At 41.5% G+C, this 26,743-nt stretch overlaps 1 protein-coding gene across 9 annotated transcripts in view; it reads left to right on the forward strand.

The window, feature by feature from the left end:
- The first annotated feature begins 240 nt into the window (after positions 1-240).
- Positions 241-26,743, forward strand: part of evi5a (ecotropic viral integration site 5a) — a 312,699-nt gene continuing 286,196 nt past the window's right edge. For all 9 annotated transcript variants that reach the window (XM_041207864.1, XM_041207860.1, XM_041207861.1 and 6 more), the window contains exon 1: positions 241-438. The gene's annotated coding sequence lies outside the window, so the exon portion shown is untranslated. The remainder of the gene's footprint in view (positions 439-26,743) is intronic.

Raw genomic sequence — 26,743 nt, forward strand, 5'->3', positions numbered from 1 at the left:
GAGGGGGCGGGCGTGGTGCTGCATTGCACTGTATCTGGGTGGCTGCATTAATCTGGCTGGGGTGACGGAAGAGTACTGCATGGCCACTGCCTCTGGGTGGCAGTCCTCCAGCCAGCGAAAGGACGTGCGTTATGCTGCGTGCGTGCGCGCGCGCGCGCGGCAGCGTGGGGGGCGTGTCCCGGTGACACCATTGGCCCGCCTCCTCCTCCTCCTCCTTCTCCTTCCCCCCCCACCTCCCCGGGCTGTTTGTGTTGGGGGTGGAGGGTGTTCGGAAAGTGAGCGGCGCCGGGACAGGGAGTGAGAGAGACAAGCAGGAGGAGTGAGGGCTGAGCGGACAGTGAACCGTGGACTGTTTACCTCGCTCGGATCCAATGGAAAGTTAATCTTTAACCGAGAGAGAGAGAGCAAGGGGGAGGCGGTGGGTGAAATATTTCCAAGGTAAGGGCCGGTCGTTTAATCATTCATGACCGGGGTGGAGGGAGGGAATGGGCCGGCGGCCGGCGGGCTGGCGCCTCCCTCGCTCCTGAAAATCAACACAGGGACAGCGGCCACTGGAGCGGGGAGGGCGAGTGCCTGGGGCGCCCCGCGAAGGGGCGCGGAAAGAGCTGTCTCCTCCTCCCCTCAAAGTACGGCGAGACGATCAGCAGGGGAGAGCTAGGCGGCGGGGACGGTGGTTTTGGGGGCGGGGGTGGGGGGTTGTAGTTGACCGTAGGCCCAAAACTGACCCCAAACTCTCCTCCCCACCGTGGAGGGGGAAATGGTGTTGCCGCCTTGCGCCACTGTTCCCAAAGCTGGGTGTTTGTATTTTGGAGGAATGGATGGATGCGCCTTCGCCCTGATTGGGGTTTTCCCTGCTGCTGCTGCTCCTCTACAGCACACTGCACCCAGGCCTGGCTCCAGAGCAGCACTTGGCCCACTTGTCAGTCTGCCTGCAGCTACTGTACTGAACAAAATAAGCTGGTACCTTTGAAAGCTTGGTAGTATCACTTTTCTTCGTTTTTGATCATTTCCTTGAGGTGCAGCTAAAAGGGCGATTTAAAAATGACAGCTTTGTTGCCCCCCCCCCCTCCCCTTTCAATATATCGGTTAATGGTTGGGATGGGGAAGTGAAATTCAATCAGTGTTTTGCTGCCTGGATGACGTTGAATTAACTACGACATCACCATAGGCAACTGAAGTGACATTCTGTGGTGACTGCAATTTTATAATCATCTTGGTTTCTGATTTTGTTTTACTATCGTTGGTGGCACACCAACGATACAAGACACTGTCATGGATAGGGCTCACTTTAAGTCTTCAGTGATATGTGTGCAATACCCTGAATGCATTTTTGGACCCTGGGTGTATATTCTTTCCCCCAATCCGGGGTTGTTAAAGCCAATTTTAGCACCACCTGGTTAAGAATAGCTAGTTAAGGGCTGCATGGAAACTGAATCTCGGATTCAGTATTTGCATTCAAACTGACCACAGGCAAGGTAAGAGAGGAACTGTACTCCAGCTGGAGTCAACATCTTCAGGAAGGAAGGAAGGGAACATTGACCAAAAAATTTTAGTGTGAGAGAACCCATTGGTGCAGCACTTTGCAATGCTGTGAAAATAAAGTTATCCTGCTTGATAACTATTTGGACTTGTGTGGAGTTTTAAAAGCCAAGCCAAATGTTCCAAATTAATGGTTTTCCCACTGGGAAGTTGACAGCAGTGTGTGCAGATCAAAGTTGCCAGATGTACTGTGAAAAACATGTTAAGAGAAAATATTAATTTGGAATAATTGGCTTTAAGGCTTTACGGGAAACTGAAGTTCTGGAGAGGGATTGGGAAAACACTTGAGGCTTGTATAAAAGCAAAATACTGTGGATGCTGGAAATTTAGAACAAAAACAAAAATATCTGGAAAGACTCAGCAGGTCTTGGAGATTGATTCCTTTTGTATATGTAGTTGGATTGTTTTTCTGGTTTGTGTGGTTTGCATAAATTTTATTCTGTACATCTTTGTGCGTAGCTAATGTAGTTCTTGAAGTTTATGTTGTAGATCTAAGTGCAAAAGGATGTTGTTTTTCATTCATAGCTGTTATTTTGAATGCACAGAAAACCAATAACAAAGTTGATTTTACTTTTTTAACTGGAAGAATATTGACTTATGAATTGATATTGACAGGTCATATATTACTGAAGAAAAGATACTGTTGAAATTTTATTAGTTTCCCTTCCACCTCTAGAACAAGTTGTTCAATGGAAAGGTTCCACAGACATCAATTCTAGCGATTAGATTCAAAACTGGGCAACCATAAACGTTGTGAGCCATCAGCAGCACCAGAATTGTACTCAACCACAATCTGTAACCTCATAGCCCAGCATAACCCCGGTTCTAACATTACCACCAAGCCAGGGAATCAAACCTGGTTCAATGAAGAGTGCAGGGGGGCATGCCTAAAAATGAGGTATCAACCTGGTGAAGCTACAACACAGGACTACTTGCGTGACAACAGCATAAGCAGCAAGTGATAGGGCGAAGTGATTGCACAACCAACAGATCAGATCTAAGCTCTGCAGTCCTGCCACATCCAGTTGTGAATGGCGGCTCCACAAATATCCCTATCCTCAATGATGGGGGATCACATGCAAAAGATAAGGCAGAATCATTTGCAACAATCTTCAGCCAGAAGTGCCGAATGAATGATCCATCTCTACCTCCTCCGCAGGTTCCAAGCATCACAAGATGCCAGTCTTCGGCTAGTTTGATAAACTCCACTTGATATCAAGAAATGGCTGAAGGCACTTGATACTGCAAAGGCAATGGGCCCTGACAATATTCTGGCAATAGTACTAAAGACTTGTCTGCCAGAACTTGCCACACCCCGAGCCAAGCTATTCCAATACAGCCACAACACTGGTATCTACCCGGCAATGTAGAAGATTGTCCAGGTGCATCCTGTACACAAAGCAGGACAAATCCAACCTGGTCAATTACCAGTCTACTCTTGATCATCAAAAGTGATGGAAGGCGTCATCAACAGTGCTATCAAGTGGCACTTGCTTAGCAATAACCTGCTCACTGACTCTGTTTGGGTTCCGCCAAGGGCCACTCAGCTCATAACCTCACAGAATCTCACAGTGCAGAAGAGGTCCTTCGGCCCATCAAATCTGCACCGACACATGAGAAACACCTGACCTACCTACCTAATCCCATTTACCAGCATCTTGCCCATAGCCTTCAATGTTATGACTTGTCAAGTGCTCATGCAGGTACTCTTTAATGGATGTGAGGCAACCCGCCTCCACCATCCTCCCAGGCAGTGCATTCCAGACCGTCACCACCCTCTGGGTAAAAAAAGATTTTCCTCACATCCCCCATAAACCTCCTGCCCCTCACCTTGAACTTATGTCCCCTCATGACTGACCCTTCAACTAAGGGGAACAGCTGCTCCCTATCCACCCTGCCCATGCCCCTCATAATCTTGTACACCTCAATCAGGTCGCCCCTCAGTCTTCTCTGCTCCAATGAAAACAACCCAAGTCTATCCAACCTCTCTTCATAACTTAAATGTTTCATCCCAGGCAACATCCTGGTGAATCTCCTCTGCACCCTCTCCAGTGCAATCACATCCTTCCTATAATGTAGCGACCAGAACTGCACACAGTACTCTAGCTGTGGCCTTACCAAGGTTCTATAGAACTCCAACATGACCTCCCTACTTTTGCAATCTATGCCTCGATTGATGAAGGCAAGTGTTCCATATGCCTTTTTCACCACCCCACTAACATGCCCCTCCGCCTTCAGAGACCTATGCACACACATGCCAAGGTCCCTTTGTTCCTCAGAATTTCCTAGTGTCATGCCGTTCATTGAATACTCCCTTGTCAAATTACTCCTTCCAAAGTGTATGACCTCACACTTTTCACGGTTAAATTCCAGGGATGAAACATTTAAGTTATGAAGAGAGCTTGGATAGACTTGGGTTGTTTTCGTTGGAGCAGAGAAGACTGAGGGGTGACCTGATCGAGGTGTACAAGATTATGAGGGGCACGGACAGGGTGGATAGGGAGCAGCTGTTCCCCTTAGTTGAAGGGTCAGTCACAAGGGGACATAAGTGCTACTTATCTGCCCATTTGACCATCCCGTCTATATCTTCCTGTAGCCCAAGACACTCAACCTCTCTGTTAACCACCCGGCCAATCTTTGTGTCATCTGCAAACTTAGTAATCCTACCCGCCATATAGTCATCTATGTTGTTTATATAAATGACAAATAATAGAAGACCCAGCACAGATCCCTATGGTATGCCACTGGACACTGGTTTCCAGTCGCTAAAGCATCCTTCTGTCATCCCCCTCTGTCTCCTATGACTAAGCCACTTTTGAATCCACCTTATCAAATTATCCTGTATCCCATGTGCATTTGCCTTCTTTATAAGTCTCCCATGTGGGACCTTGTCAAAGGCTTTGCTGAAATCCATATAAACTACATCAACTGCACTACCCTCATCTACACAGCTGGTCACCTCCTCAAAAAGTTCAGTCAAATTTGTTAGGCATGACCTCCCTTTGACAAAGCCATGCTGACTATCCCTGATCAAACCTTGCCTCTCCAAGTGGAGATAGATTCTCTCCTTCAGAATTTTCTCCAATAGTTTCCCTACCACTGATGTGAGACTCACTGGTCTGTAGTTCCCTGGCTTATCTCTACAACCCTTCTTAAATAGCGGAACCACATTAGATGTTCTCCAGTCCTCTGGCACCTCCCCCATGGCCAGAGAGCAATTAAAAATTTGGGTGAGTCCCTGCGATCTCCTCCATTGTGTCCCTCAGCAGTCTGGGACACATCATCCGGACCTGGAGATTTGTCCACTTTTAAGCTTGTCCAGGCCTCCACTACCTTGTCACTCCCTATATCAAGTTGCTTAAGCACCTCGCAGTCTCTCTCCCCGAGTTCCATACCTTCATCCTCGTTCTCTTGGGTGAAGACCGATGTGAAGTATCCATTCAACGCTCTAGCGATGTCATCTGGCTCCACCCATAGATTGCTCCCTTGGTCCCTTCTGTGCCCTACTCTTTCCCTGGTTATCCTCTTCCCATTGATATACTTATAGAATATCTTGGGATTTTCCCTACTTTTACCAGCCAGAGCTTTCTCATATCCCCTCTTTGCTCTCCTAATTGCTTTCTTAAGCTCCACCCTGCACTTTCTGTACGCCACTAATGCCTCTGCTGATTTGCTTCCCTTGTGCCTGCTAAAAGCTTCTCTTTCCCTTCTTATCGTAACCTAAATGTGTCTGGTCATCCATGGTTCTCTGGCCTTGTTACTCCTTATCACCCTAGAGGGAACATGTTGAGCCTGTATCCTCTCCATTTCCTTTTTGAACGCCCCCCACTGCTCCTCTGTAGATTTCCCCACAAGTAGCTGTTCCCAGTCTACCTTGGCCAGATGCTACCTTATTTTACTAAAATCCACTCTACCCCCAATCCAAAATATTTTTTGTAACTTGTCTATTTCTTTGTCCATAACAAACTTAAACTGTACCGTGTTGTAGTCACTATCACTAAAATTACAGCTTCATTACAGCCTTGGTTCAAACATGGACAAAAGAGCTGAACTCCAAAAATGAGGTGAGAGTGACTACCCATGACACCAAGGCATTATTTGACTGAATGTGGCATGAAGGAGCCCTAGCAAAACTAGAGTCATTGGGAGTCGGGGGAAAACTCTCCACTGGTTGGAGTCATACCTAGCACAAAGGAAGATGGTTGTGGTTGTTGGAGGTCAACCATCTTTGTTCCAGGACGTCACTGCAGGAGTTCTTCAGGGTAGTGTCCTAGGCTCAACCATCTTCAGCTGCTTCATATCCATCATAAGGTCAGCAATGGGGAAGTACCCTGATGATTGCACAATATTCACCATTCTTGACTCCTCAGATACTTAAGCTGACCATTTCCAAGTGCAGCAAGAGCTGGACAATATCCAGGCTTGGGCTAACAAGTGTCAAATAACATTCACAGCACACAACTGCCAGGCAATGACCATCTCCAACAAGAGAGACCATTGCCCCTTGATGTCCAATGGCATTACCATTGCTGAATTTCCCACTATCAACATCCTGCAGGTCACCATTGACCAGAACTGAACTGGGCTATCTGTATAAATACTATGGCTACAAAGGCAGGTCAGAGGATAGGAATCCTGCAGCGAGTAACTCACCTCCTGACTCTCCAAAGCCTGTCCACCATCTTTTTTATTCATTCATGGTATGTGGGCTTTGCTGACTGGACCAGCATTTATTGCCCACCCCTAGTTTCCCTTGAGAAGGTGGTGGTGAGTTGCCTTCTTGAACCGCTGCAGTACAAGGCACAAGTCAAGTGTGATGGAATACTCTCCACTTGCCTGGATGAGTGCAACTCCAACAACATGCAGAAGCTTGACCCCATCCAGGACAAGGCTGCTTAGAAAGCATCTTTCAAACCCACAACTACGACCATCTAGAAGGACAAGTGTAGCAGACAGATGGGAACACTACCAGCTGGAAGCTCCCCTCCAAGCCACTCGCCATTCTGACTTGGAAATATATTGCAGTTCCCTCACTTGCTGAGTCAAAATCCAGGAACTCCCTCCCTCACAGAATTGTGGGTATACTTGTTACATCATATGGACTGCAGCAGTTCAAGAAGGCAGCTCACCACCACCTTTTAAAAGGCAATTAGGGATGGGCAATAAATGCTGGCCTAGACAGCAAAGCCTACCTCCCAGGAATGCATTAAAAAAAAATTGGATGATTCTGGTTAGTCATCAGGTGTTTTGACCATGCATTATATTTAATTCTGATCTTTCCTCAACCTATACATATAGGGGTGTTTTTAACAGGATTATTGGATATGGAGCAGGAGTGGGAATGCTGTTTGTTTATTCCCCTCCCTCCTTCTCCAACAGAGTGCAGTGGGCCCAGTTGTAGTGCCTTTCATTTTTACTGTGAAAAGACTGGGTTTCTTAGCACAAACAAGGAATTGGAGAGAGAGGCTCCTTCAGGATAGACCAAGTCCCTTCTGATGTGTGGGTCAGTGCATTTCCTCATTGCAATGTTTATGAAGTATGAAAGAAGTTTTAAAAAGTGCAAATTTAATTTAAGACTTTTTTTTCCATTAAACCTAGATTTTTGCTGTTTGTTGCTGACTGCAACAAGTTACAGCGATTGATTTGACCAATAGCACAAATGATCTTTACTGATGGACATTTTAAGTGGCTGATTAATTGACTGGTCACCTTTTCCTTTAGACCTTTAGTTATATTGATTTGGTTCAAATTGGCAATCTGAGCCAACTACCCTGGTTACATTAATATAATAAAAGCAAAATACTGCGGATGCTGGAAATTTGAAACAAAAATAAAAATATCTGGAAAAACTCAGCAGGATTGACAGCAAGTGCGCAGAGGAATACAGTTAATGTTCCGAGTCCATATGACTCTTCATCAGAAGAGTTTACATTGCTGGTTAGTGCTGAATAGCATTCTTCTCGGTGTTGAAATTAGATTAAATTAGAGAGCACCTATTTAAAATGTCCATGAGTGCTGACCAGGCACATGGACCGCTGCAGGAGTCCAATACAATGAAAAACCTACATCTCGGGCTCAAACTAGTATTTGTAATTGTGATTTGAATCTGGTATCTGCAATATCACCATAAACAATAATCACTATAAGTAGGTTTTATTATACTATAGTTGATGCAGGGCACATACAGTAAAGTATTAAGTAAACAAGCATGTTTCTTATTTCTGGGCCAAAAAATTAAATGTGTTCAGAAGATCTCCATTTTAGGGAAGCTTACAATTGTTGCCACTACCCATTTGTATTGGTGTTTACAGTAACATAAGTTTAAATAGTGCAATGGCATGGACGCTCTGGCATAAGTAACGGCACACATGTCTAGTATTTAATAGAGTTCTCAGTTTCTGATACGGCAAAGTTCGAATTCATGCCGAAAGCCTACCGATGAATCAGAGCATCAGCAGTTGAGATACACAGCAGTGGCGGTGGTTAAGTATGCACATTACTATGTTGGTCAGTGTGTAATGTAGTTGGCTTTAGACATTGTATTGGTGGTTCAAGGTAAAACTCTCACCTGCCATTTGATAGGTCTGGGTTTGTTTCCTGGCCAAAATGAAAAGTATTTTTCCATTGTAATCTGAATGGCTTCCTGTGGTTTATAGTTCTATGAATGTTGCAGTTGACTGATTTAAATTCTATGTACAGAAGTGAGTTGATGAGAGTACATGAAGATATTCAAGCAGATATCAACAGTTGTTACAGATGTATGTGATAGCTAATTTTTTAAAGAATGTACATTGAATTGGTGGTAGACATCCAGAATACAGTAACTTATAGAACTGGTCACACCCTTTTGTGATGTAGGAACAGAAAGTGGATGTTATCTTTGGGGTTAAACTCTTATTGTTTTTCTATGTATTTAAACAGTGTGATCACCCACTTATTGATTAATTTGGTGCAATAAAGTTGGTTTTGGCTGTCTTTTTGTTGAGACAATTCTTATTGTGTTTTGTTTTCTCCGCTATTTGCAACATTTATGCAGGAAATGGAGTCAATTAATCAATAATCTGAAGATGATGTGGTGTGTTTGTATAGGATTGTAACTGTATAACATAAAGCTTAATTATTTTGTGACATTGATCCAAGTGTTATTGTTTGGAGTAGTGTTTTGTTTGGGAATGTTTGTTGACTGCATTGTAACTTGTTCATTCCTTACGGCTGTTATGCAGTTGTTCAGTGATTAAAGTGACCCTGAGAGCAGGGTCAGTCTGGGTAGTGATAGATTTTGGCATTTCTAAATACTGGACTTAGTCTCTAAGAGTGCCCTGCGCATAAAGTTTTAATTTTTGACACTTTGTGCTTTTTTTCTTGTTTAATCTTTGTCCTCTAACTTTTTAGACAATGATTTTTTCTAATTTAGATGAGCACTGGCTGCCTGGAACTTCTTGGCTAACTACTTTTCACTAATACCAGAGGCTCCTACGCTTTGTCTATAGAGACCAAATGGTCTTAAAATGTTCTGCTTTTTAGTGCTTATCTGTCTTTTCAAAATCAGTGTTTATTGCACCTCAAGATCAGGCGCTTAATATTCAAATTAGCCTTCAATTTTCTTGTCCTTTCCAGATTTCCTTTTTCCTTAGATCAAGCTTTTCACCCAGTACACATATCTACAGGTTCCATAACTTGAGTAATTCTTTGGCTTCTTGTTGGATTGTTGCAGTTTCTTCACTCACAATAAGATACTCTTTATTCACCATAACAAGATTTGCTGACTGTTATGAGCTTGCATTCTTTCCTGATGGAAAAGGCAGGATTCACTTCATAATGCTATCACTTGCTTTCAGCGTCCTCTTTTCTGGCTTGGGAATGCTGTAATTTCAATAACATTCCTCACAATGACAGGAAACTATGACACAAAGCCGAAGATTCACTGGAGTTAATCAAAAGAAATAGTTCAAAGGCACTGCTGTAATATGACATAACACAAGCACAAATCTTTGTACTATTAGCTGTTTGCGGACAGTGCCCACTACACCTTATCTGGATCATTAATATAGATTGTGATGGACAATGTAATCTGGATCTGTGTAGGACTCTACTAGTAACTGGTCTCTATGCTGAACCCCTTTCATAACTTTTTGAATGAATGAGCACAACCAATTCCATATCTAATTCAGGATCTGCCTCCTATCCCTCAAGACTCCAAAAAGTAACATATTATAGCACCACGTCTAAAGCCTTATAACGACATACAAGATTGTTCAGGTCCATTTCAATCACTCCAAGTTGATAGCATTCTGTGTTAACACCTTGCCAGCATTTCAGCCACTTGCTTCAAAACACTGTCCCTTTGGGCACGTAAAATGGAGTTTGGAAATGGTAATGCTGAAATTGTGTGATTTTTGTTATATATATTCCTTCATGGGATGTGGGTGTCACTGGCAAAGCCAGCACTTGTTGCTCATCCTTAATTGGACTTTAAGTGAATGGCTTGGTAAGCCATTTCAGAGGGCAATTAAGAGCAACCACGTTACATACAAACATATGAATTAGGAGCAGGTGTAGGCCACTTGGCCTCTCGAGCCTGTTCTGCCATTCAATAAGATCATGGCTGACCTGATTGTAACCTCAACCCCACATTCCTGCCTCTCTTTGAAAACCTTTTACCCCCTTGTTATATCAAGAATCTATCTAGCTCTGCCTTAAAAATATTCAAAGACTCTGTTTCTATTGCTTTTTGAGAAAAAATTCAGAAAAAATTTCTCCTCATTTCTGTCTTAAATGAGCAACCCTTTATTTTTAAACAGTGATCCCTAGTTCTAGATTCTCCCACAAGAGGAAACATCCTCTCCACATCCACCTTGTCAAGACCCCTCAGAATCTTAAAGTTTCAATCAAGTTGCCTCTTAGGCTTCTAACTTCCAATGGATACAAGCCTAACTTGTCCAACCTTTCCTTATAAGACAACCCACCCATTCCTGGTATTAATCTAGTTAACCTCTGAACTGCTAATACATTTGCATATCTCTTTCATAAGGAGACCAGTACTGTGCACAATACTCCATATGTGATCTCACCAGTGCCCTGTGCAACTGAAGCATAACCTCCCTACTTTTGTAATCAATTCTCCTCTGTTCTGACCACAGCCGGTGTTAATTGCTGTGTAAACCAAATCCCACAGGGAAACTTGACTTACGGGTCATACTGTTTTTATTTTGTATTCTGAAAATGAGAAGACCTGCTGATCTCAGCAGTAAGAGGTCCAGTAACACTTTTGGGACTTTTAAAAATTAAAAATAAAAGTTTTATTAACAAGAATAAAAGAAAACTTAAGCACACAAGATTAGAGTTGCATAATTAAGCTTGGTCTTACAAAACATTTCCCCAAAAAAACACTCCACTTGGTCAACTCCACCAGCAAACACCTTCCAGTCAACACTCCCTTATAGAAGTTTAACTATGAAACCCAGTAATATTATCTAAGGCAAACTGCTGTACCTTTAATAAAGGCACACCACATGACTCTTCCACTCTCAGGGTGGAACCCACTTCAGAAAAAAACTGCTTGTTGCAGCCTAAGACTTTTCTGGCTTGACTGGATGGTTAATTCAAACGGCACCTCCTCCCAGCCCAGAGCTAACAGCTCCCACCTCACCTCCAGCTAAGCTCTCCACAGTAACTTTAAAATACCTTTTTCACCTTTCATCTCTAGTTCCATTGCTCTCACACCTCTTTGAAACTCAAATCCTTTCAAATATAATTTTTTTCTATCTTGTCTTTGTTTTCAGGTCACTACTATTTACCCATGGAACTCCTGCAAATTGCAAACATGTTTCTTTCACTTCTGACTCCCCTTTGATATTCAAACAAACACTCAGCTAATCTAAAAATGCAAATGTTAGATTTAACCTATTTACTTGTGCCTCAACCTAACACCTCTATCCTTTTCATGTTTTAACTACCCCCCCCCCCCACTCCCAGACAACCTGATTCCCAGCAATCTCTTGCCCAGCTTAACTAAATCATACATGCATCCACACAAACACCCAGCTGCCTTTACAGAATAACACAATATTCCCCAAAAAATACTTTAAAATATAACATCCGTTCTCACGTCCTCACAATAAATGATAAAATTTTATTAGCTTTCTTAAATACTTGCTGTACCTGCATACTAGTCTTGTGATTCATGCACTAGGACAACCAGATCCCTCTGATTTCACTGTCCTGCAATCTCTTACTACTAAGACTTTTTTTATTCTTCCTGCCAAAATGGACAATTTCACATTTGCCCACATTATACTTCATTTGCCAGACCTTTGCCCACTCACTTAACCTATCTATGTCACTTTGTAGCCTTCTTATGTCCTCTTCACAACTTGCCTTCCTACCTACCTTTGTATCGTCAGCAAATTTAGCAACCACACCATCTGCCCCTTCATCCAAGTCGGTTATATAAATTGTAAAATGTTGAGGCCGCAGCACTAATCCCTTTAGCACATCATTCGTCACATCCTGTCAACCAGAAAAAGACCCATTTATGCCTACTCTGTTTCCTGTTAGCTAGCCAATCTTCTTTCCAAGCCAATATGTTTACTCCCCCCCACAACATGAGTTTTTATTTTCCACAATAACCTATGATGTGGCACTTTATGAAATGCTTAAGTACAGTACATCCACCGGTTCCCCTTTATCCACAGCACATGCGACTCCTTCAAAGAACTCCAACAAATTGGCTAAACATGATCCCCTTTCACAAAATCACGTTTGTCTGATTGCCTTAAATTTTTTCCAAGTGCCCTGTTATAACCTCATAGCTTCTAACATTTTCCCTATGGCAGATGTTAGGCTAACTGGACTGTAGTTTCCTGCTTTCTGTCTCCCTCCCTTTTTGAATAAAGGAGTTACATTTGCTATTTTCCAATCCAATGGAACCTTCCCCAAATCTAGTGAATTTTGGGAAAATTAAAACCAACTATCTCATTAGCCACCTTCTTTCAAGACCTTAAAATGAAGTCCATCTGGACCTGGGGATTTGTCAGCTCGCAGCCCCAACAATTTGCTGAATACCACTTCCCTGGTGATTGTAATTTTCCTGAGTTCCTCCCTCCCATCCATTTCCTGATTTACAGCTATTTCCACCATGTTACTTGTGTCCTCTACAGTGTAGACCAAAGTGAAATATCTGCTTAATTCATTTGTCATCTCCCTACTTTCCATTATTTATCCCCCCAGACGCACTTTCTATAGGACCAATGCTCACTTAGTTAACTCTTTCCTTATTTAACTATCTATCCATTTTTATATTACCAGCTAGCTTTCTCTGGTACTCATAATTTTTCCCTCCATACTAATCTTTTTGTCATTCTTTGCTGTCCTTTATATTCTTTCCAATCTTCTGATCTGCTACCCATCTTTGCGTAATTATATGCTTTTTCTTTAAGTTTGATACTGCCTTAACCTTTTTAGTTAACCACAGATAGTGGGCCCTTCCCTTGGAATTTTTCTTTCTCATTGGAATGTATATATTCTGTCTGAAATATCCTTTGTCTGTCACTGAACCTCTATTGGTCTATCCCTTAAACTCATTTGCCAGTTCACTTTAGTTAGTTCTGCTTTCATGCCCTCATAATTGCCCTTTAAAGTACTAGTCTTGGATGCACTCATTTCACTCTCAAAATGAATGTAAAATTCAATCATATTATGATCACTGCTACCGAGGGGGCATTCACTAGGAGGTTATCAATTAATCCTATCTTGTTGCTCAATACCAGGTCTAGTATAGCCTGCTCTCTGGTTGGCTCCAGAACATGCTGTTCTAAGAGACTATGCCCGAAAACATTCTATGAACCTATGCTACCTTTGTCCATCTGATTTTTCCAGTCTATATGTAGATTAACATCCCTCATGATTACTGCTCTCTGACAAGCTCCCATTATCTTTTCTTTTATACTCTGTCTTGCTGTGTGGTTACAGTTAGGGGCCTGTACACCACTGCCACAAGTGACTTCTTGCCCTTTTTATTTCTCATCTCAACCCAAACTGCTTCTACACCCTGGTTTCCTGAACTTAGGTCACCCCTTTCTAATGTGCTAATACCATCATTAACTAACAGAGCCACCCCTCCACCTTGTCCTAACTTCTTGTTCTTCTTAAATGTCACATACCCTTCAATATTCAGGTCCCAGACTATGTCATCTGTAGCCACGTCTCTGTAATGTCTATCAAATTGCACTTAGTTTCTATTTGCGCAATCATTTCATCTGTTTTGCTTCAAATGCTACGTGTGTTTGGATACAGAGCCTTTAGTTTTGTCCTTGTATTATTTTTGTAGTGTCTAGCCTTATCTGCTGATTTACTTGTAGAATTGTACTCTTTGGCCCTTCCTGTCATAGCCTGTTTATCATTTCCCATATTATTACCTTTCTCTCTTGCTTTGTCTCTGCTCTTTGGTTGACCACATTTTCTCAGAATTGATCCCTTACCTCCACAATTCAGTTTATATCCTCCTCTACCTTCACTATTCAGTTTAAATTCTTCTCTACTTCCTTAGTTATGGGGCTCGTGTGGTCACCAGCCCCAGCATAGTTCAGGTGTAGACAGCCCCAACGGTACAGATTCTACTTTCCCCAATATTGCTGCCAGTATTCCATGAACCAGAACCCACTTCTCCCACACCAGTTTTTGAACCATGCATTCATTTCTCTAATCATCTTTGTCCTATGCCAATTTGCACGGTGGTCAGGTAATAATCCAGAAATTATTACCTTTTGAGGTTCTGCTTAATTTGGTGCCTAGCTCCTCATACTGACTATGCAGAGCTCCTTCCTTATCCTGCCTATGTCGTTGGCACCTACATAGACATTGACCATTAAATCCTCCCCTTCCCACTGCAAGTTTCTCTCCAGCCTTGAGCAGATATCCTGAACCCTGGCACCGAGCAGGCAACACAGCCACTTGGATCCTCGCTCTTTGCCGAAGAGAACGGTGTCAATCCCCCTCACTATACTGTCCCCTACTAGCACTACATTCCTTTTTGCTCCCCCCACTTGAATGGCTTCCTGTACCACAGTCAGTTTGCTCATCCATTCTGCAGCCCCCTGCTCTCATCCAAGCAAGCTGAGAGAACCTCAGACCTATTGGATAATTGCAGAGGCCCACACTCCTCCACTCCTGCCCTCTGAGTCCCTTTACTTGCCTCACTTGCAGTCACACCCTCCTGTCCCTGACCAAATCAGAAGACCCTATCCTTAGTGGTGTGACTGCCTCCTGGTATAAAGCATCCAGGTAACTTTCCCCCTCCCTGATGTGTCACAGAGCCTGCAGCTCAATAACTCGTAGCCAAAGGCCCTCCAACTGCAAACACTTAGAGACGTGTTTGCCCTGGATCACACTGTTATCCAGGAGCTCGCACATGCTGCAGCCTTGACACATCACCTGTCCTGCCATCTTTAATGTGTTTTAACTAATTACTTTTATTAATCAATTATGTTGATTTCCTATATATTTTATTAACTTTACCACCAATTTATGTACTATTTTAAACCTCAGGGATAGAATAGAACTTACCCAGTTACCAGATACTCACCCAACAGCTAGCTCCTTTCTCCGTAGTAGAGAGAGGACCAATTCCTATGAGGTCAGAAGGATGGGAAAAGGAAACAAACTACCCTTCTCACCAAACTCCAAGTATTCACTCAGTCAGCTGGACTCCATTTTTCCTGGCTACACTAAAGACCCCTGAATTTAAAGTAAACTGAACTGGGGCTACAGTAACCAGATTAACCCAGTTAGCTAATTTTTAAAAATTCATTTATGGGATGTGGGCTTTCCTGGCTAGGCCAGCATTTATTGCCCATCCCTAGTTGCCCTTGAGAAGGTGGTGGTGAGCTGCCGCCTTGAACCGCTGCAGCCCATGTGGTGTAGGTACACCCACAGTGCTATTAGGAAGGAAGTTCCAGGATTTGGACCCAGCGACAGTGAAGGAACGGGTGATATATTTCCAAGTCAGGATGGTGAGTGACTTGGACTGGAACTTCCAGGTGGTGGTGTTCCCATCTATCTGCTGCACTTGTCCTTCTAGATGGTAGTGGTAACTATTCAGCTCTTACAGGTGACAGTGAGTTTATCCCGTCTAAACTGCAAGAAGGAAAGAACTTAGCCTGCTTACACAGTACTTTCCAGTTGCTGTTAATTGCAGACTAGATGAGATTTTAAGAGCAAAATTTAAGAACAAAATTTACGCTTAAATCGCCCCTCTCACCAATGTCCAAGTCTTCACTCAGTTAACTCAGCTACACTTTGTTTGGAGACTGTGGGTCTGGAGTCACATGTAGGCCAGACCAGGTAAGGATGTCAAATTTCCTCCTCCTAAAGCACATTAGTGAACCATATGGATTTTTATGCCAATCGATACTTTCATGGTCACCATTATTGACACTAGTTTTACATTCCAGATCTATTAATTGAACTTAAATTGTACCAGCTGCCATGGTGGGATTTGAACCTGTGTCCCCAGGGCATTAGCCTGGGCCTTTGGATACTAGTTCAGTAACATTAGCACTACATCACCATTTCTATCTTTCTCTGTCTCTATGTGCCAAGTGTAAGAGGGGGAAGAAGGTTTTGGCCACCAACAACTTGCACCTGTATAAAGCCTTTAACGTAATGTCTCACGATGTTATACAACCACGATCAAACACTGAACAGAAGGCAGGAAAGGTGACTGAAAATTGGATTGAAGGAAACACAACCAATGCCTTATATGAAAAACTGTAGGGTACTGGGAGCACATCTGAGAGTATTGCAATTTGACCGACCTTCCATCCATTCCAGAACGGTGGCTCATATTAGCATTCTCTTACATTAAATTTATATTATACTGAAATTTAAGTGCTTTTCTTTATGATTTACTGAAATTTGATAGATATATAGTTTTTACTTTTCCATACCATACACTGTTTTACCAATCAAATACAAAGGTAGTGTATTCCCAACGTTCTTCCCATGCTGCTTGTGATGTCACCATTAAGGAGGTGAGAGAGAATGTTAATTTCTCATGGGGAAATATGCAGGGCTTAAATGACCTCTTCTCAGTAACTCAGATTAAATCAGAAACTTCATTTTAACAGTTCACCACAGTTATAGAAGTTATGTTTTAAATGGAAGGTACTGCAAGGATCTATGCTTGAACCAAGACTAATATTTCCAAGTTTGCTGACAGTATATTGTTATGTGGGAAAATAAGCTATGAGGAGGTCGCAAGGAGGCTGCAAAGGGATATAGACAGGTTAAATAACTGGATAAAAACATGGCAGATGGAATATAATGTGGTGAAGTGTGAAGTTATCCACTTTGGCAGGAATATAAAAGCATAATTTTTTTTAAATGGTGAGAGACTAGGAAATGTTGACATTTGGAGAGATCTGGGTAACTTTGTACCTGTACATGGATCCCAGGAAGTTGATGTACAGTGAGCTATGTTAGCCTTTTTTTACAAAGGGACTGGAATATATGAGTAAAGATGTCTTGCTACAATTATGTAGGGCCTTGGTATGACCACACCTGGAATACTGTATACAGTTTTGTTCTCCTTACCTGTGGAAGGATAAATTTGCCTCAGAAATGCAACTAGAATTTACAGGGCTGCTTCCTATGAGGAAAGAGTGAGCAGATTAGGCCTACACTCCCTAGAATTTAGGGGAATGAGAGGTGATTTCATTGAAACGCATAAATTCTTAGGGGGCTTGGCAGGGTGATGAGAAATTCCTTTACTCGGGTTGTGAATCTTTAGAATTCTGTACCCCGGGGAGCTGTTGATGCTTAATTATTGGGTATATTGATGAGAGAGATTGTGGATTTTTGATTATTAAGGGAATTAGGGAATATGGGAATAGTGCAAGAAGGTGAAGTTGAGATAGAAGATCAGCTATGATATTGAATGGCGGAACAGACTTGAAGGGCTGAATGGAATAGGATGTAACAACTTGGGACAATTTCAACACAGAACCAGTTTTGCTGAAGATAATGGTTCCTTTTAGCTGTCTTTGATTCCCCCAAATGCTAATTTCACCAGCTAGATGTGCACTAAGGGTTAATGTACTATTCCTGAGGGTGGACTGTTCAGATAGTCAATGTTTTTATGTTGCTGGGAACAGTTGGCAAGATTCGTTCTTATCTTTCCTTGAGTAACCCTGTTTATCCCTCCCTGGACAAGGCTGTGAATGTTTTTAAAGAAACTTTGCCATATTTTATATATAATATGGTTTGAAATATAATGGCTGAGTATAAGAATTTACCTCCCTGTACAATGTGAAGCTGATTAATCCATCCTGGCAGGGTAACAATTCTTCAATAAAAGTATGATAAAGAATAAATAACAAAATTTATTAAGTGAAATCTGGCATAAAGCTATTGGGTACTCCAATGTAGAGACAGCATTTGATTCCAGCAGGACAGGATGATGATATTTCAAAGATTATTTGATGTTTTCTATCTATTTTTATCCTTATTGTCAATCCTAAAGACTAGGTATTCAAAGTTGTTAATTGATTAGCCGGCTTATTTTTGGGAATCTATTCTGTGTGCGTTCTATGGGGGTAAAAAACAATTTCTCATATCCTGCCAGAGGCATGTTAATTTTCTACTAACGTTATCCAGTTATGCACTTCTAATCAATTTAAGTAACGTGCTTGTACCAGCATTATCATTTGAATAAAATACATAGATAATGTCTTTTTTGTTTCAACCTGAGCAATTTCAGTTCTAAGTCTCTCTCAATCTTATGGCAAAGGCCTAGAATTATTCTCGTTGCACCTCTCCAACCCTTGGAAACCTAGCTCAAAACTGCATATATTAGTCTCAGTGACCTATTGGGTATTGGTTGGGTAAATGGACTAAATGGTATGGCTGTAAATAAGCAGTTGGAAACATCTAAAGAAGTTCAACATTTCAGGAAAAATATATTGCATTAAAAATCAAAAATTCAAAAGAAAGACCCCCCTTGTCCATGGCCTACTGGGGAAGATATGGATAATATTAGATAAAAAGGCCTAAATGTTGCGAATACTAGTAGAAAGCTTGAGGATTTGAAAGCTTTAGAAACCAGTAAAAAGTTAATAAAAGGGGAGAAATATAGAATGAGTAAAGCAGATAGGAATATAAAAACAGATCGTAAGAACTTTTACAAATATAAAGAAGTAGAGTAGTTAAAATGAATGTTGGCCCCTTAGAGGCAGAGATAGGAGAAATTATCGTAGAGTATGAGGAAATAGCAGAAATATTGAACAAATATTTTGTTTCTGTCTTCACAATAGAAGAAACAAATTACATATCAGAAATAAAGGCTAACCAAGGGGCTAATAAAAGTGAGGAACATAAATTAATTAATATCAGTAGGGAAAAAGTATTGGGGAAACTGAACGAACTAAAAGGTGATGTCCTAGTGTTCTAAAAGAGGTAGCTGCAGAGATAATGGATGCACTAGTTATGATTTTCCAAAATTCCTTAGTTTTGAGAACAGTCCCTGTGGATTGGAAGTTAGAAAATGTAATTCTGCAATTTAGGAAAGGAGGAAGAGAGAACATAATTTGTTGGGGAAATTTTGGAATCCATTATTAAGGAAGTATTAACAATGCACTTAGAAAAATATAGTATGATTGTTACAAGCCAGCATGGTTTTACAAAAGAAAAATTTTATTTGACAAATTGTTTAGAGGTTTTTGAGGATATAACTATTAGGGTACATAAAGATACAACAGATGAAGCGTATTTGGATTTCCAAAAGGTATTTGACATGGTGCCACACAAAAGGTTAATAGGCAAGATAAGGGTTTATGGAGTTGGGGGTAATATATCAGCATGGATGGAGGATTGGCTAATGGACAGGAAGCAGCAAGTAAGGATAAACGGGGCATTTTAAGCATCCAGGACAAAGCAGTCCGCTTGATTGGCACCCCATCTACCACCTTCAACATTCACTCCCACCACCATCGACGCATAGTGTGTACCATCTACAAGATGCATTGCAGCAACTCACCAAGACTCCTTCAACAGCACCTTCCAAACTCATGACCTCTACCACCAAGATGGGCAAGAATGTGTGAGATGAGTGAGAACATCACCACCTGCAAGTTCCCTGCCAAGTCTCTCGCTATCCTGACTTGGAGCTATATCACTGTTCTTTGACTGTTGCTGGGTCACAATCCTGGAACTCCCTTCATAACAGTGCTGTGGGTGTTCCTACAACACATGGAGTGCAGCGGTTCAAGAAGGCAGCACATCACCACCTTCTCAAGGGTAATTAGGAATGGGCAATGAATGCTGGCCTAGCCAGCAATACCCACATCCTATGAATGAATAATAAAAAGATTTCAAGTTGGCAAGGGTCTGTGCTGGGGCCTTAGCTATTTACAATCTATATTCATGACATAGATGAGAGACCAAGAGTGATGCATCTAAGTTTGCTGGTGATACAAAGCTAGGTGGGAATGTACGTTGTGAAGAGGACACAGAGTCTCCAAAAATATATACAAGTTAAATGATTGGACAGAAAAGTGATAAATGGAATATGATGTGAGGAAATATGCAGCTATTTACTTGAATATTGACATTTAGAAGTTTCACACCTTTTTTTAAAAAAAATGCAGAATATTTTAATTCTTGTTATCAGAGTGTCTTGGGTATACTTGTACAAGACACAAGAAACAGGAGAAGAGGAGACCATATGGCTTATCAAGCCTGCCCTGCTTTTAAATACGATCATGGCTGATCTTGGGCTTCAAGTCCACTTTTCCTCCTGCTCCCCATATCCCTTGATTCCCTGAAACACCAAAAATCTCTCTATACCAGCCTTAAATGTATTCAAAGATGGAGCATCAACAACCGTTGGGTTGAGAATTCCAAAGATTCGCAACCCTTTGAGTGAAGTAATTTCTCCTCGTCTTAGTCCTAAAGGATTCACCCCTTATTCTCAAACAGAGTCCCCATGTTTTTGTTTTTCCCCAGCTAGAGGAAACAATCTCATGGCATCTACCCCATCAGGCCTCTTCAGAATCTTGAATGTTTCAATGAGATCACCTTTCATTCTTCTAAACTCCAGGGAATATATACCCAGTTTATTCAGCCTTATGATAGGATAACCCCCTCATCCCAGGGACCAATTTAGTGAACTATCTCTATATTGCCTCCAATGTCCTCACTTAAATATGGAGACCAAAACTGTACACACATTGCAGATTTGATCTCACCAAAATCCTGTACAATTATAGTAAGACTTCCTATAGTCCAATTCCCTTGCTATAAGGCCTTTTTTTAATTCATTCATAGGATATGGACTTTGCTGGCTGGGCCAACATTTATTGCTCATCCCTAGTTGCCCTTGAGAATGTGGTGGTGAGCTGCCTTCTTGAACTGCTGTAGTCCATGTAATGTAGGTACACCCACAGAGCTGTTAGAAAGGGAGTTCCAGGATTTTGACCCAGTGACAGTGAAGGAACGGGCGATAGATTTCCAAGTCAGGATGGTGAGTGACTTGGAGGGGAACTTCTAGGTGGTGGTGTTCCCATCTATCTGTTGCCCTTGTCCTTCTAGGTAGTAATGGTCATGGGTTTGGAAGGTGCTGTCTCAGCTTTCGTGAATTCCTGAAGTGCATCTTGTAGATGGTGTACACTGTTGCAACTGTATGTCGGTGGTGGAGGAAGTGAACGTTTGTGGATGTGGTGCTAATCAAATGGGCTGCTTTGTCCTTGACACTGTCCAGCTTCTTCAGTGTTGTAGGAGCTGCACTCATCCAGGCAAATGAGGCGTATTCCATCACACTCCTGAATTGTGCCTTGTAGATGGTGGACAGGCTCTGGGGAGTCAGGAGACGAGTTACTTGTCGTAGGATTCCTAACCTCTGAACTGTTCTTGTAGCCACTGTATTTATGGCTAGTCCAGCTCAGTTTCTGGTCACTGGTAACCCCCAGGATGTTGATAGTGGGGGACTCAATGATGGTAATGCCATTAAATGTCAAGGGGCGATGGTTAGATTCTCTCTTGTTGGAGATGGTCATTTGCACTTTGTGGTGCAAATGTTACTTGCCAGTTGTCAGCCCAAACCTGGATATTGTCCAGGTCTGGCTGCATTTGGACATGGACTGCTTCAGTATCTGAGGAGTCGCGAATGGTGCTGAACATCTTGCAATCATCAGCGAATATCCCCCACCCCTAGCCTTATGATGGAAGGAAGGTCATTGATGAAGCAGCTGAAGTTGATTGCGCTGAGGGCACCTCCCTGAGAAGCTCCTGCAATGAAGTCCTGGAGTTGAGATGACTGACCTCCAACAACCACAACCATCTTCCTTTGTGCTAGGAATGACTCCAACCAGTGGAGAGTTTTCCCCCTGATTCACATTAACTCCAGTTTTGCTAGGGCTCTTTGATGCCACGCTTGGTCAAATGCGGCCTTGATGTTAAGGGCAGTCACACTCACCTCACCTTGGGAGTTCAGCTCTTTTGTCCATGTTTGAACCAAGGCTGTAATGAGGTCAGGAGCTGAGTGGCCCTGGCGGAAGCCAAACTGGGCATCAGTGAGCCGATTATTGCTAAGCAAGTGCCCCTTGATGACCCCTTCCATAACCTCCTAACGTGCCATTTACATTCCTAATTGCTTGCTGTACCTGCCTGCGAGCTTTCTGCATTCCTTGTATGAACACACCCAAATCTCTTTGAAAGCAGCATTGCAAGTTTTATACCTTCAAAAAAATTTCTGCATTTCTATTCTTACAACCAAAGTGAATAACTTCACACTTCCCCATATTACACTCCATCTGCCATCTTGTTGCCCAGTCACTTAATCTGCCTCTCTGTGTCCTCCTCTCAGTTTACCAAGGAACACAAAGTTAGCATGCAGGCACAGCAAACAATTAGGAAGGAATATTGCATGTTGGCTTTTATTGCAGAGGATTGTATTGCAAGAATGAGGAAGTTTTGCTACAATAGCATAGGGCTCTGATGACACATACGGAGGCACTGTGCACAGTTTTGTTCTCCATATCTGAGGCAAAGTCTGCAAAGAAGTGATATTTCCTTGATTACACCAAGAGGTCACAAGTTAGGTTGAATGGATATATCACAACCACAAAAACAACTTGCATTTATATAGTGCTTTTAACATGGTTAAAATGTCCCAAGGCACTTTATATGAGTTTTATCAAACAAAATTTGAGTTGATGGCTCATAAAGATATTGGGACAAATGACCAAAAGCTTCACCAAAAAGGTTTTAAGGAATGCCTTAAAGGAGGAATAAAGATACAGAGGAAGGGTTTAGGGTAGGAATTCCAGAACTTAGGGTATCACAGTTGAAGACAAAGCCGCCAACGATGGAACACTTAAAATTGAGGATGCATAAGAGGCCAGAATTGGAGGAGTGTAGTTGTCTTGGAAGATTGTAAGGACTGGAGGAAATTGTGGAGGTAGTTAGGGGCGAGGCCTCTGGGGGAAGTTAAATGAGAATTTTAAAAATCAAGGCGTTGCTGGAACCAGTGTAGGTCAGCGAGCATGGGTGATAGCTGAACTGGACCAGTTACGAGTTAGGATGCAGGTACTTGAGGTTTGGAAGATCTTCACTTTATGGAGGGTAGAAGTTGGGGAGATTTGAATAGTCAAGCTGGAGTTTTTCTCCTTGGAGAAGAGAAGGTTGAGAGATGATTTGATAGGAGTGTTCAAAATCATGAGGGATCTAGACAGAGCAGTTAGAAATAATATTTGCTAATTGTAGAAGAGAAGGTACCAGAGGACACAGACTTAACGTGATTGGCAAAAGAACCAAAAGTGACATGAGGAAAAACCTTTTTTTAATGAATGATCTAGAATGCACTGCCTGAGTTTGAAGTGGAGGCAGATTCAATTGTGTCTTAGAAGGGAATCCGATAGCATCTGAGTTGGGGGTTGGTGCGAGGCAGGTTACAGGGGTATGGGCAAAAGGCAGGGGAGTAAAAATAGCTAAATTGCTCTTGCAGAGAGCTAGCACAGACTTGATGGGACAAATGGCCTCTTTCTGTGCTGTAACCATTCTATGATTTTGTGCTGTTTTGAAAAATTGGAATTACTGTGTTACAATTTACAAGTTGTATAGTGCAGAATGTAAACTATTATCCTAGTTTTGAATTTATTCATCAGTAAAATTTGTTTAAGAAAATTTGTGGTTAGTTGGCTCTTGGACTTACAAACCTTTTTGCTTAAGGCAGTAAAAATTTGGAGAGGAACGCTAGAGTGTAAGAATAAAGAGGTGATATTGAAGCTATTAGTCTGAGTGAGCTACATAATATAATCTGATGTGATTGAGGTACAAAATGGAACTTTCAAGACGCTTAATTGTGGACTGTATTAAGCAATTTCTTCCTCTCAGTTGTCATGAGGACTATGATATTCTATTGATCAAAAATAGACACAAAACCATTTTTCTCAGAAAAGGTCCAAGATAGAAAATTAGTAGTTAAGGGCTCCTTTCGACTCTCCTGGCATGGAAAATATGCATTCCTCCACAAACCCGCTGCTTGGCACCACATAATTTAATTAGTGTACTTTAACATACAATCACTGTGTCATGTAGTTGAAAGCGATAGCCATTTTTTCATATAGCAAGATATCATAAACAGCATTGAGATGGATCGCTGGTTAATCTTTTTCTTCCATAAGGCTGATGTTGAGGTGTTGGCTACAATATTGTTCTTTTTTTGAAAAGTGTCGTTTTTGGAGAAAGGACTTAGATAAATTCTTGAAAGGAAAAATTGCACGTCTGTGGGAAAGAGTTGGGGATTGGGGCTAATTGGATAACCCTTTCAAGGAATCGGCACAGGTATGATGAGCTGAATAGCTGGTCTCTGTTGTGATTCTATGTGAGATGTAAGACCTTAATTGGTGGGCTGTAACCAGATTGTGGGGAAACCATTTGCAAAGAAATTATTAGCTTATCCAGACTACTTTGCACCCACATCTGAACAGAATATTTTATATTTCAGAGTGATTTATAGCTGCAAATTGTATGGACTACTTTGAGAACCATTCCTTCTGTCCTGTTTATGAACGTGACACAATGAGATGATTATCTGAATGGATCCAGTCTTGACTGCATCATGGAAGCCCTTGTTTTGTGATACACCTGCAATTAACATTTTGTTTCTTTTGTTGGCTGTCAAAGTGCTTTCAAGGTAAAGTTTTGAACCAAGTACAACACTTCGTAGCCCAGTGTAAAACCTGATGTTACACAGTCTTAAGGTACTTGTAAAATAACAATGTAGAGAAACAATAACTTCATGACTTTTCAAATAATTGTACTTAGACCTTAAAAAGATACTGTTTCCTGTGGTCAGTTGTGATCTTTTGTGCTTATGGTGTGTATTAAAAGCTTCAAAACAAAAATTATCTATTAGCATACTCCTGTGCCTTAGATGTTATGACCCATGATGCTAAATAAAAGAGACAAAAGGAATAAATTTGAAGTACCCAGATTCCATTAAATGCAGGTGATAAGGTAGAAAATAATGGTTATAATGCGTATTTTTGTTCAAGATTAACATAAAATATTTTGCCTTAGGAATGACTTAGCTATATTTGAGGTGATGACTGTTTATTATGGCAGGCTGTTCTGCCACAAATTGCTGTTTCCTAACCCCCAAGATATTTTATTATTGTTAACACTTCAACTGTTTTCATGTGCCTCCAGCACCTGACATAGATCTGACATAGCAAGATCAAGTTAAATGTACCAGAATTCAGACTGAAGGGAATATCAGGGGAGAAACCTTGTCCCAGCAAGATACCAAAGCCCTCAAACCACAAATTTGCATGATTTATAAATTCAAATATACCACAGTTCATGAGCGCAAGGTTTAAAATAGTCCTTGTGTGCTTATTTGCTCGAGGGTTCTGACTTGAATTATTTAAAGTTTTGTTGTTAGAACTACTTTTTAAAACTTTAAAAATAAATTATCTTTTATTTTTATTTACAGTGTGAATATTGAGAACATCTTTGGGGCTTTTGCTAGGAGGGTTGTGGAGTCCAAAACTATAAAGGAATGGATACAATATATAGACACAACGTAGAAAAAGGCCATTTGACCCATCATGCCTGTGCTCGTGCTTTGAAAGAGCTTTTCTAATTTGTCCTACTCCCCTTCTCACTTGGCAGCCCTCTTGCCTCTGAGTTACAAGGTTGTGAGTGCCAGCCTCACTCCAGAGACTTGAGAACAAAAATGAAGGTGACCCTCCAGTGCAGCACTGAGGGAGTGCTTCACTCAGAGATGCAGTCTTTTTGGGTGAGATATTAAACTGAGCCCAGCCTGCACACTCAGGTGAATGGAAAAGATCCCATGACACCATTTCAAAGAGGAGTAATGGAGTTACCCTGTCCCTGGTGTCCTGGACAGTATCAATTTTTATGAACATCACCAAAACATGTTATCTGCTCATTTATCACATTACTATTTGTAGGAGCTTGCTGTGCGCAAATTGGCTGCCACATTTCCTTCTTATAATAGCAACTACAATTCAAAAGCTCTTCATGGGCTGTAAAGACCTTTATGATGTCTTGAGATCATGAAAGGCACTTTATTAATATGTCTTTCTTTTAAAGTCTTTTTATTTAAGTATATATCCAATTCATTTTTAGGAGTTACCAGTGGAGCAGCTTACATCACCCTTTCAGGATGTGCATTCCAGATCATAATGACTTGATGCATAAATACATTTGTCGTCTACTCTCTAGTTCTTTTGCCAATTAGGAAAACTCATGTTTCCTGTAGATACTGACCCTTTTGCCAGTGGGAAGTTTCCACTTATTTACTCTTTCAAAACCTCCAAACACATTTCACATTGAAAGCAGCATTTAAAAGTAATTATCAGCATTTAGATGGCTTCTCTCTGTAACCCGGCTGCTCTCAATGCACCACACATTAGAATATCCTTTCATTTTTCTATCTGGCAGCCTTCATATACCAGTCACTATACTGCATCAAAGGACATCATTCTACAGTGAATTGTTTGGAGATGGACAAAGTTTTGAGTCCTTGGGAATTATTTTGCAGGGAAGTTTTTCTTTGTTTCCCTTTGGCATTGCTGCAATGAGCAAATCAGAAACATGGCTTTTGGGAATTGCAGGCTAATTAAGAATGACCTGGATTTTGTTGTAAGAGGCCATCAGTGCTCACTGTTATTACAGGGTAAAT

Source organism: Carcharodon carcharias, chromosome 16 (assembly GCF_017639515.1).
Source record: "Carcharodon carcharias isolate sCarCar2 chromosome 16, sCarCar2.pri, whole genome shotgun sequence".
Taxonomy (NCBI): domain Eukaryota; kingdom Metazoa; phylum Chordata; class Chondrichthyes; order Lamniformes; family Lamnidae; genus Carcharodon; species Carcharodon carcharias.